General features: G+C 34.1%; 1 long non-coding RNA gene across 1 annotated transcript; it reads left to right on the top strand.

Annotated features, from left to right (window-relative positions):
* The first annotated feature begins 251 nt into the window (after positions 1-251).
* LOC139827144 (uncharacterized) lies at positions 252-8,736 on the top strand. Its single transcript, XR_011737392.1, has 3 exons — positions 252-1,020; positions 1,487-1,663; positions 7,557-8,736. It is a non-coding gene; the product is annotated as an uncharacterized lncRNA (long non-coding RNA).
* Positions 8,737-10,100: the final 1,364 nt, after the last annotated feature.

Raw genomic sequence — 10,100 nt, 5'->3', positions numbered from 1 at the left:
AATAGGAAAAAGCAGGAAAACATATAACGTGACATGTTACCATTGACACTTTATAAATACATGAGGATGGGACAGTAGAAGATTATAAGCTGTTTGGTAAGATAAAAAGTTCTGATTTCTTTGGTTGAAAATCCATTTTCATTGAATGCCCATTAAATCCAGTGTCTTTTTTTTCTCAATAATGTATATGCTTTCTTCTCTCCTTATTCATGTTCCTTTCTCATTTTTCTCTTTTAAAACAACTTGTGAGGTTTTCTATTATTTGATTATTTATTTTTAGATTCCCAGTGGTTTCAACTTTCCTAGTTCCAACTCCTTCCCATTATTCTGCTTAGTGTGTCAGGCTGAAATTGTTCTGTGGGGTCAGGGAATGTGTGCTACCAGGACAGAGTATCATGAAGAGGTGCTAAGAAGTTTGAATGGTTGTTCCCATTCTGAACATGTTATGTGTTTCTTGATTGTCCTTGTAGTCAGACACATTAAATGGCAGTGTGAAAGCAGGGATATAAATGGACCTTTTTTTTTTTTTTTTTTACTGAACCATTCACAATTTTGCCTACGAAGTTCAGGAGGATAGAATCATATTTCAAAATAAACTTAAAATGATGTGGTGGGTAGGTCTGAAAGCCATAAGATTTCTTCAATTACAGAAATTGTTTTCTGGAGCAATTGGTCAAGGACAAGGCCCTCTCACTGTTTCTGAATCAATAGGAATAACAGCAATTTCATTTTTCTTAAGAGGCTCCTAAAGATAACCATACTATATTATCATGTTCTACACTATATGAATAGTTTAGTTACAGATTTGCAGTGAATGGTTGTTCTTTCTTCAACACCTTTAATCAGTTTAATTTTAAATTGTTTTCTGTGCTGTACTTCCCTCCATAGAGTTGTTTCTCTCCAAATCTTTTTTGACTTAAATTAATCCTTGTCTTACTTCAACAGATCTGCTGTGAGTGTGTACTGCACTGTGTATTTGACAACTGATCTGAAGACCTGGCAGTATTAAAGCATAATATAGTGAGATTTGAGTTAAATTTTAACTAGATTACTCCATTTCTAACTGCAGCCTATACAGAGCATTTTTAGTTTTGGGAAAAAATCTCTTGCATGTACTCTATTTCAACAGCTATGCTGTGACTGGAACATGAACAATTTCATTTAAAATTTAACAAAGTATCCCTCTAGTGTTACACTAGAGATATTCTTTCATCTGTAATGTTGATAAACGTAAAAATTAATGTTATGAGTTCTCTGGTTCTGCTTCAAGAAAGTTTGGTTGTTAGTCTGATGTCTTACATCTGTGCAAAGAAAATAGTGTTTCACCACCTGCAACATCTCTGTAAGTAAGGGAAGAGATGTCTGGTTTTCTGTAGTAAGCAAAGATTCTGGAATTTCTTCACATTAACATAGCCTTTGTTCTTTTCTTCTCCAGCTCAACTTCTTGCTGTGCACGTATAAATTTTATCTCCTCTTCTTTACTTAGTGCTGCAATGCTCAGTCACAGTCTTCTGTATGACAATCAATCAACTGGCTGTATACGCCATTCCCATAACAGAAATAAGGGTACTGGGGCCATATGACACAAACAAAAAAATTCCAGCAGTCTTTCAAGTGTCACTGTAGCTAAGTTGCTACGTAGCTTTTGGACTCTACATTCAAAGTGAGTGAATAAAGCTTGTCGCTGATGTTGACTCTTCCACGTTAGAGAAAGTTACTATGCATGTTTGACATAATTCTAATAACAGAAAAGCTTATCCCTTCTTTTTGTTATTGGAAATCTTGTTTCTACTCTTTTGTTTGTGTGACAATTATAGAACATATTTTATGTTTATCTTTAATTACTTTGAGAGGAAAGAGCTGAGCTATTTTCTCTGTTTCAGGTTTTGATATTCGAGTGTTCAAGAAATCAAGGAACCACAAGCAGAATAATTTACTTTATTCTGATTTACAGAATCCCAGCTTCCTTTTTTCAAAACTTATTTGATTAATTTTCCCTGTGATTAAGTGTTCATTATTAAAGAAAGTATGCTTAAAATTGCTAAACCTAATTACAGAAACATTCTGCAAATATGCTTTAAGCATTGAAAAACTTTTCATTCATTCTGATATTCTTATATGGTTTATTCTTTTGATTTTAAAGAGTTTGTTTTCAGTCTGTATGTATTATTTCTTTTATCATCTTGCAACATATTTATTGTTATAAATAGTCTAAACAGTGAGGAAATCAACTTGATTTAGATACTGACTAATATCTAGTCTGTTCAAAAATGCCTTGATGAATGGCTTGACTCATTATTCCTTCCCTGAAAACATTAAAAAAAACTCCAAAAGACATCTTCAGCTGCACTATAGATCTTTAGCTGGGATTCCATCTTTCCAGACAGGAAAGTATAAGCCCATGTCTTAATGATCTCTACTTCTAATCATCTCCCTGTACTGCTCAAACTACTTCTGTTGTTGCTGTTGTTGCTGTTGTTTATCCTGAGTTACCAGTTCTCCACTAAGCTGTGATTCTTGGCAATAAGGGACAGAATTGCTGTGGTTTTGCAGTATAGTAGAAGGATGAACTTCATAGAGATCATGAATCCCTGATTTGTTTGGAAAATTTTGTTTTTGTTTTGTTTTATCTACTTTGGCACTAAAGTATGCAAGACTACCTATCCTGTCATTGCAAGGTGTAAATCCATAGGATTCTAGAAGTAATTCCAGAGTTTTATGCTCTACTATATAGTCATAATTCTTAGGTAGTTGTCACAATGTCAATTGCTCTAACTGGTCTGTAGTCTTTCCAGAGTCACAGAGAAGTGCCTTATATTTAAATTATATAGAAATATTTTTTAAAGACTACATAACATGATAGTACTACTTCAGATAGTGGAAAAAAATGTCACAGAATTCTTAGTGAAGGTCTACTGAAAACACCTCTGTGCATGCTTTTATCTGAACATGAAATGTTCAAGGGTGTGTGCTGACTGGGATCAACTGACCATGGACTTTAAATGGACAGACAGTGAGATTGTGTATATGTAGATATACACACACACATTTATATGTATAAATGGATAGGTGTTGAGTTCTGTTTATTAAACACAGTTTTTGAAATAGGTTGCCACTGGTATAGCAAATCATATCACAAATTAAAATGCAGAGGAATGAGAACACATTTTTTTCCAGATGGAAAAAAAAGTATTTAGAGATGTGTCTTTTCTGCATGAAAAATCCATGACGTGAAAAATACACTTGTTTACATTGTGGTTATGAGGCTTAGATCAACACCTTTTAAGTAGCTAAAGAATATCCCAGATCCTTTAAAAATAGAAATCCAATGGAATTTTCTTATGGGGGATATCTTGCAACCAAAGGTAGGAAATTAACAAATCAGAAAAGACTCAAAAAGCCAGACCACATGCTCTCTAACCATCAGTATAAGTCTGAAAGCATATGCGTATCTAAAAATATTTATGTACATATATATGGTTTTACTATACTACCAAAAATGTTTCTATTGCATTAGTTCTTTTGGGTTAATAAAATGCAAATTTGGAGGAGAGGTGAAACCCATATGACATATCTGTCAAAATATTCATTACAAACAAAACTCTTTACACTTTTTAACAGTCAATGTTATTTTATGTACATATTTTGATGTCAGCATGATTATCTCTTTGTCATTCCTGGTTTGTAAGTACTCTTCTCGCTTAACTTGACAGCATTCATTCTCTTTTTCTAACTTTTTTAATGTATGTGTCTTCAGAAAAACTAACATTCTGTTGTCAAATATATTTTTATTCTATTAAGTAAATCATCACTGACCTTTTCCAGATTGTTGACAATGTCCCTTATTTGACATGATCAACACTATGAAATTTATTGATCACCTTTTATTTCATTACATCATTTAAGTACTGTATAATAATTAAAGTGCAGCTTATGCTGTAAATATGATTTTTCTCGCACATTTTTATTCCTGATGCATATTTTTTTTTCCCATTTTTGTTTTCCTACCTCAGTCTCTTCATTATTTTTAGAAATTAGGAAGACATTAATGAAAGAGATGAGGTACAAAACCAGTAATGAACAAATGCAATACCATGTATTAAAAAGAAAACGCAGGCAAACATTTTTTTAGCTCAGGCAAACACATTTTTTAGTTTTATTTGAAAAAATGGCACAGCACAGCTTTAAGCAATATGAGAGGGGTTCTGATATGGCACCTACCTACTTATCTATTTGTAAAATTGACAGAACATGGATTTGTAGTATGCAGAGTTGACAATTTCCAACCAGATGTTGAAGCACTGATTTACATGACAGGAATTGTGATCATTAGTTGCCATGCTTGAAAAGGATATGGACAGATTCAATGTGGCTTGGTGCAATCAGTCCTGAAATTAATGCATAAATGTAAAGACACTTTCATTATTGCCTACTTTGGGGGAAACAGTGGGTGCAGTATTGTCAGAGTTCAGACTGATAGATATTGATACAAATCATTTTTATATGATCTGCCTATTTATTAGAATTGCTTTTCTGCTCTCTATATGGAAGTTCGTGATGCATTACGTTCTGAACTTCCCAATGTTCAGATTGCTGTTCTTATTGCAAAAACTAATGAAATGGATTCATTACTTTATTCTTAAAATATTCTGAATTATTTTAAGATATAATCTCTTCAATGATTTCATATATGCATTTGTTGTCCAGTTCATTTATTTTACTGTAGAAGGGAACACATTTTACATATTTCAAAGACAAAAAACTCAATAAATATTTTAAAATTACATGAGTACACAAACAGAAACATGGAAAAGGGACTCAGAAAATACAAAGTCCAAAACTGTTTTCAGCACTAATGAAACTCAGGGTTGTTAATGACATGAGAAATACAGAGAAATCATTATTACAAGCAATTATTTGTTAGATAAGCATCCATGAAACAGAAGCATTTTTTTTTGTGCAGTTTTAGATTTTCTTTCAAAATTATGTTTTGCAAAACAAGGTTCTCTCACTTTGAATCCACAACTGCAAAGCCAAATCAAATAATAATTAATTGGAACATCAACTTTTGTATCTGTGGGGGTTTGTCCTTTATGTATTTAACTTTGGAATTCAGCAGATGAAACTGGGAAAACCGGAGTGCTGAAAGAAAATACTGTGAGTTGTCTGAACACAAAGATATTAAAAGGATATTAACACTACTACAGTGATATTAATAATCTGATTAATAAAGATTTATTAGTCTACAGCTGTGGTGTTCCTTCTGGGCTTCAGACCACTATCTCTTTAAAGAGTTAGACTTGTGGAGGAAAATAAGAAAATATATCCTTCACTGCTATTTTTAAAAACAAATCAAACTATTTTGAAGGTGAATGTAGCATTAGAAGACTGAAACCAGTAGCAGGAGGACAAAACGCTAGTGAGATATAGAAATGCAAGTGTAAACCTGAGAACTTCATAAATCTTTGCTGTTTTCAGGAGGTTTCAGAAATCATGGTGATGAATGGGGAATTTATGTTTGCCATCTATACTGTATGTCCAGAAGATGTTTGTTAAAATAACAGGAAAAAAATATTTGATAACATGGAAATGAAAATAGTTATTGAAGCTAGTAACTTCTAAAGTCTTTTTGTCTCCTCTGCCCTGCTCACAGCTTGATTTATTTGTTGACTATTCCCACCTTCTTTGCAAACTACTCTTCTTTCCTTGCTTGTCCCTGAGATTTTTACAGGACTTGTAACATTGCCTTTTCCATATACTCATCCACCTAACTTTGTCTTCTTCAACACATACTTAGTCTGATGCATTCTGCTCTGGAAAGTGTCATTAGGTTGAATGGGACTTCTGGAAGTCATGTAGTCCAGCCTTCTGTTTGAAGAAATTCAATGACAGTAGGTTATTAAAGACGGTATCCAGATGAGTTTTGAATAAATATCTCCAAGGGTTTCTCCAAGGAACAGGGGCTACCTGCTCCTGTAACTGACCAAATTCATAATAAAGAAAAAACCCTTAAATGCATTCCAGGCATAAATTGCACCTGTTTCCTATTCTTCTCCATACTTTCCAGCTAGGAAAACAGTGTTCTGATCAATCCCTGATAAGCCTTCTGCTCTTAAAACTGAAAAATGCTAGTTGTCTCAGCCTATTCTCCTCTGCCACACACACCTAATTATCTTGATGGCCTTACATTAGACTTTCTATGGTATGTCACTGTCTTTGTTGTCGTGGTTGAGACGGACAAACGACATAGACCAAGTTCTTCCAGGATGAAAGTAGTAGATGCCATTTATTGCCACAAGTGCATTTTTATACAGTTTTACCAATTCATGTGTCTCTTCACTATTGGTTACAAGTTACAGCAGTAACATCTCATTGGCTAATTTTGCTATCATCAATGTTACTCTTCTACTCCCTTCTCTCTCACGGGTACATCCTTAACATCTCCGGATGCTCCTTTACTCCCATCTTTCTCATGGGTAGGCCTTCATATCTTCAAGGCTAATTTCTGTTCCCATGCCCTCTGTCAGGGAATCCATGGACCCCCTGTAGTCCCCCACACTTTGTTTTACTGAAGAGGTCAGTACTGGACACAATATTCTAGATTTGGTTTCACAAGTGTTGAAAGTGTGGTGAGGATGGGGGGAAGTACTACTTCCCTTTATCTGCTGGCAACACTCTTGTTAATCCAGTCCAGGATGCTGTTGGTCTTCTTTGCTCCAAGGGCAAACTTCTGATTCATGTTGAACTTGTTACCAGGACCCCCAAGGTCTTTTCTGAAAAGCTGTTTTTTATCCTGTACTAGATTATACCTGTCTAGGTGCAGGACTTTTCATTTACCTTTGCTGAACTTCATATGATCCCTGTCAGTCCATTTCTCCAGGCTGTTGAGGTCCTCCTGAATAGCAGCCCTACTCTCCAGCAGAGCAATTAGTACAGAATCTGTGCTAGGAGGTTCAAATGTAGAAAAATGAATTTTCTACAGTCCATACTTCATAGTTTTTCTGTTCATTTTTCAATGGTCTGATACCATTTTTTCATTTCCATCACCTTCTCCACCATAAAAGGCAATCAGTAAACAGAGATGCTGACACCTCTTCTGACTTGAGATCAGTCCTTTAAACAGAGAAATTGTTGGTGTAGCACATATGCATGTTCTTGGTTCAGTTTTACCGAAAAAAAAATGTTGTTATAGCCTAAGAAAGCAGACAAGCTTAAAATATGTAAGATAAAGACAGTAGTGTAGTTGTTGAGACAGCAGTCAGCAGTAGCTCAAGGACTCAAGAAGACAAATACTTACCTGAAAGAGTATAAAACATAAAAAATCCCCTCAAAGAATGGGAGGTGGTGATTAAGGTATTCCTAGCAACAAAGGAGGTTGACCTTTCCCCAGCTGACACATGACTGCCTGGTCACAGAGATTCATTGGCTGTCTTATTGGACTTTGTGAGCAAATTAATGCTTGATATAGAAGGTATTAGATCCAGACACTTATTCTTTGAGCATTAACCAATAAACAATTGTACTGCACTTTTAAGCCATGTCTATCTTACTTGCAGAGTCACTGTGTCTGGAAAAGGATAACCAAGCAAAGAAACCCAGAGAGGGAGGATTACAAACCAGCATTACAAGAAGATTGTTGCAGACCATGTGAATGTTCAGTCTGGAGGTCTTTATGCGCTTCAGAAAAATAACAGAGATGAGAACATATGCTGCATTACTGCATAAACCTATATCAAGAAGCTTCCCCAAGCAAGTAGTTTCCATCTCCTTCTCAGCCTAGTTTTCTTTTCTCCAGCAAGTGTGTATGAACAGCTGGTAATACCAGTCAATGCCTTGTCTCCTGCATGTCAGTGACAGAATGCAGCTCTCACCTTCCTGGCAGCTGAGAAGGCAGATAAAAAGTAAAAACCTAACTTCTGAAGCTTTAAATGTTTTCCTTTCGACTGGATGAAAAAAATCCAAACAAACAATGGAGAAGTCTGCCACTTGCTAAAGGTGTCTTTGGTCTTAAACAAACCATTCTTCATCATCCTCGGCCTTCTATTGCAAATAGGAACAGTTTTGTCATCTTTCTTATTCCTCTTCTCTGGGGACACAAGAGCAAGGAGAGTCTTCTCATCTCTAACAAACTGTTTCCTCTACAAGCCAGAGATTACCTTAATTGTTTTCTTTCTGGTTCACTTCCTTTTGTACTTAGTACTTGGAAGAGCACAGAACTGATTTTAAGCACCGTAAGGGAATATTGGAGCCACATTACTCATATAAATTATTTTATCTCTTGATTTATGTAATATGTGTGCCTGAAGTGGATGATATGTTTCAGTGAGATCACTATAAGAAAAAAAAAAAAAAAAAGTTAAAATTAAGCATTAATAATTCATACATTTTTTAGACATTTGTTTCAGTTAAATAAAATAGAAATGTAGCCACATAAAAATCCATAGAGTTTTAAGCTGATTAGATCAATAAAGTATGATCTCATGAAGTATTTTATTATTCTTCTTTTCTGTGCTACCTTCAGTAAAGCAGCTCTGTACTTATTTTGTGTTGAACACTGCAAAACTGTTAAGCAGATTTATTGTAAGATCATTCAAAACATTCTATTTGTTCGAATGAACTTATTTGTCAAGATTTAGTACTATAGATAATTATAAAAAATATAAAAAATTAAAATAAACTTTTTCTTCAGATGGTGTAACTTAGATAAAATATCAGCATCAGCCTTCATAGTGTAATAAAAGGTTTCAACTTATTTTTCAAAATCTGCTGTAGAAATGTTTCTAGAGATTACAGTGGCAGATGTTAATCTGGAGAAAATCATGTTAAAACACATTTGAGTCTACAAAGACTTAGAAAAACTGGTTGAGAGGAAACCAATACTTAAATAAATTGTTATATGTGTGCTACTTTTTTCAGTGATGATGAAACATGGCAAGTGTCTTTTAATGTGGGTTGGCAGAAAAGCAAGTCAAAGGAAATAAATAAGACTGAAAGCTTAAAAAGAAAAGGGAATTTAACAAAATCAATGTACTTACAGTCTGAACATTGCCATCTATTACCAGTGGCATCTTATTTTGCCAGCCCAGTAGGAAGAATTTAATCTTTAAGCATAACTTGGGAGAACTTCAATATAAAGCTGGCAAGAAACACTTCTTCATGTCATCTTAGTAAAATTCACATCAGCACCGCTAAATAATCTATCTACAACTAGAAGGAAACATTGAAGTACATATTCTTTAACATTATTATGAAGTTTGCAAAATTGGAGCAAAACTAGCTATGGACAAGTGTGCTTGTTTGACTGAGAATAAGTTAATTTTCTTCATGCAGTTAGAAAACTTTCTTTTTCATAGCTAGCACGGTCATTATTTGCACTTAGTTTGAGAACAAGACGTAACACCACAGCACAGAGCTAATGCTTTTAATTGCTCTGGTCTGAGAGCCAAGCACATAGTTTGTCATTTCCATCCTGATTCTTCATTTCAATGAGAATTTAAAAAGCAACCATACCTATTTCCTTAAACTGATACTGCTGAATTTAAGTACAAAATGAGTAGATATTTTATGGGAGTTTCAGAGATGTTATTCACATCCACAGACCAAAATCACTTACCTTAAAACTAAACAAATATTGAATTTTTTTTTAATTATTATTTATTTTTTTTTTTTACAAATGGCTTTTGGAAGTGATTTAACAGAATTTTAATATGTCTGAGTTACTAAATTTGTGTTATCATAGTTATATTTGAAGATATTAGGATTGTTACTGCCTATGGGAGCATAGTATAATAATTCAAAAATCTCTCTATCATCTTGCTTTAATTTGATGAGTATTAAATTCACAAAGATATTGCCTGTGCTGTGGGAGATACATTTGGTAAAAGATGTATATTATCCACCTGTATCAGTATTTTCAAAGTATTCTTCCATTAGCTCATAGCTTTCAACTGCTTCCATTTCATTTTGTGATACAGTAGTGATCATATAAGGTATTGTATGAAACATATATTAACTCAGTAGATTCTTCCATCCAAAGCTGCTAAACTAGAATACTTTTTTCTATGGCTTATTACTGTTGTTACTGTTTTTACCTCTTTAGT

The sequence above is a fragment of the Patagioenas fasciata genome, chromosome 2, assembly GCF_037038585.1.
Source record: "Patagioenas fasciata isolate bPatFas1 chromosome 2, bPatFas1.hap1, whole genome shotgun sequence".
Classification (NCBI taxonomy): Eukaryota; Metazoa; Chordata; class Aves; order Columbiformes; family Columbidae; genus Patagioenas; species Patagioenas fasciata.
Note: the sequence above shows the minus strand (reverse complement) of the source record. Positions and strands in the feature narration are given on the sequence as shown.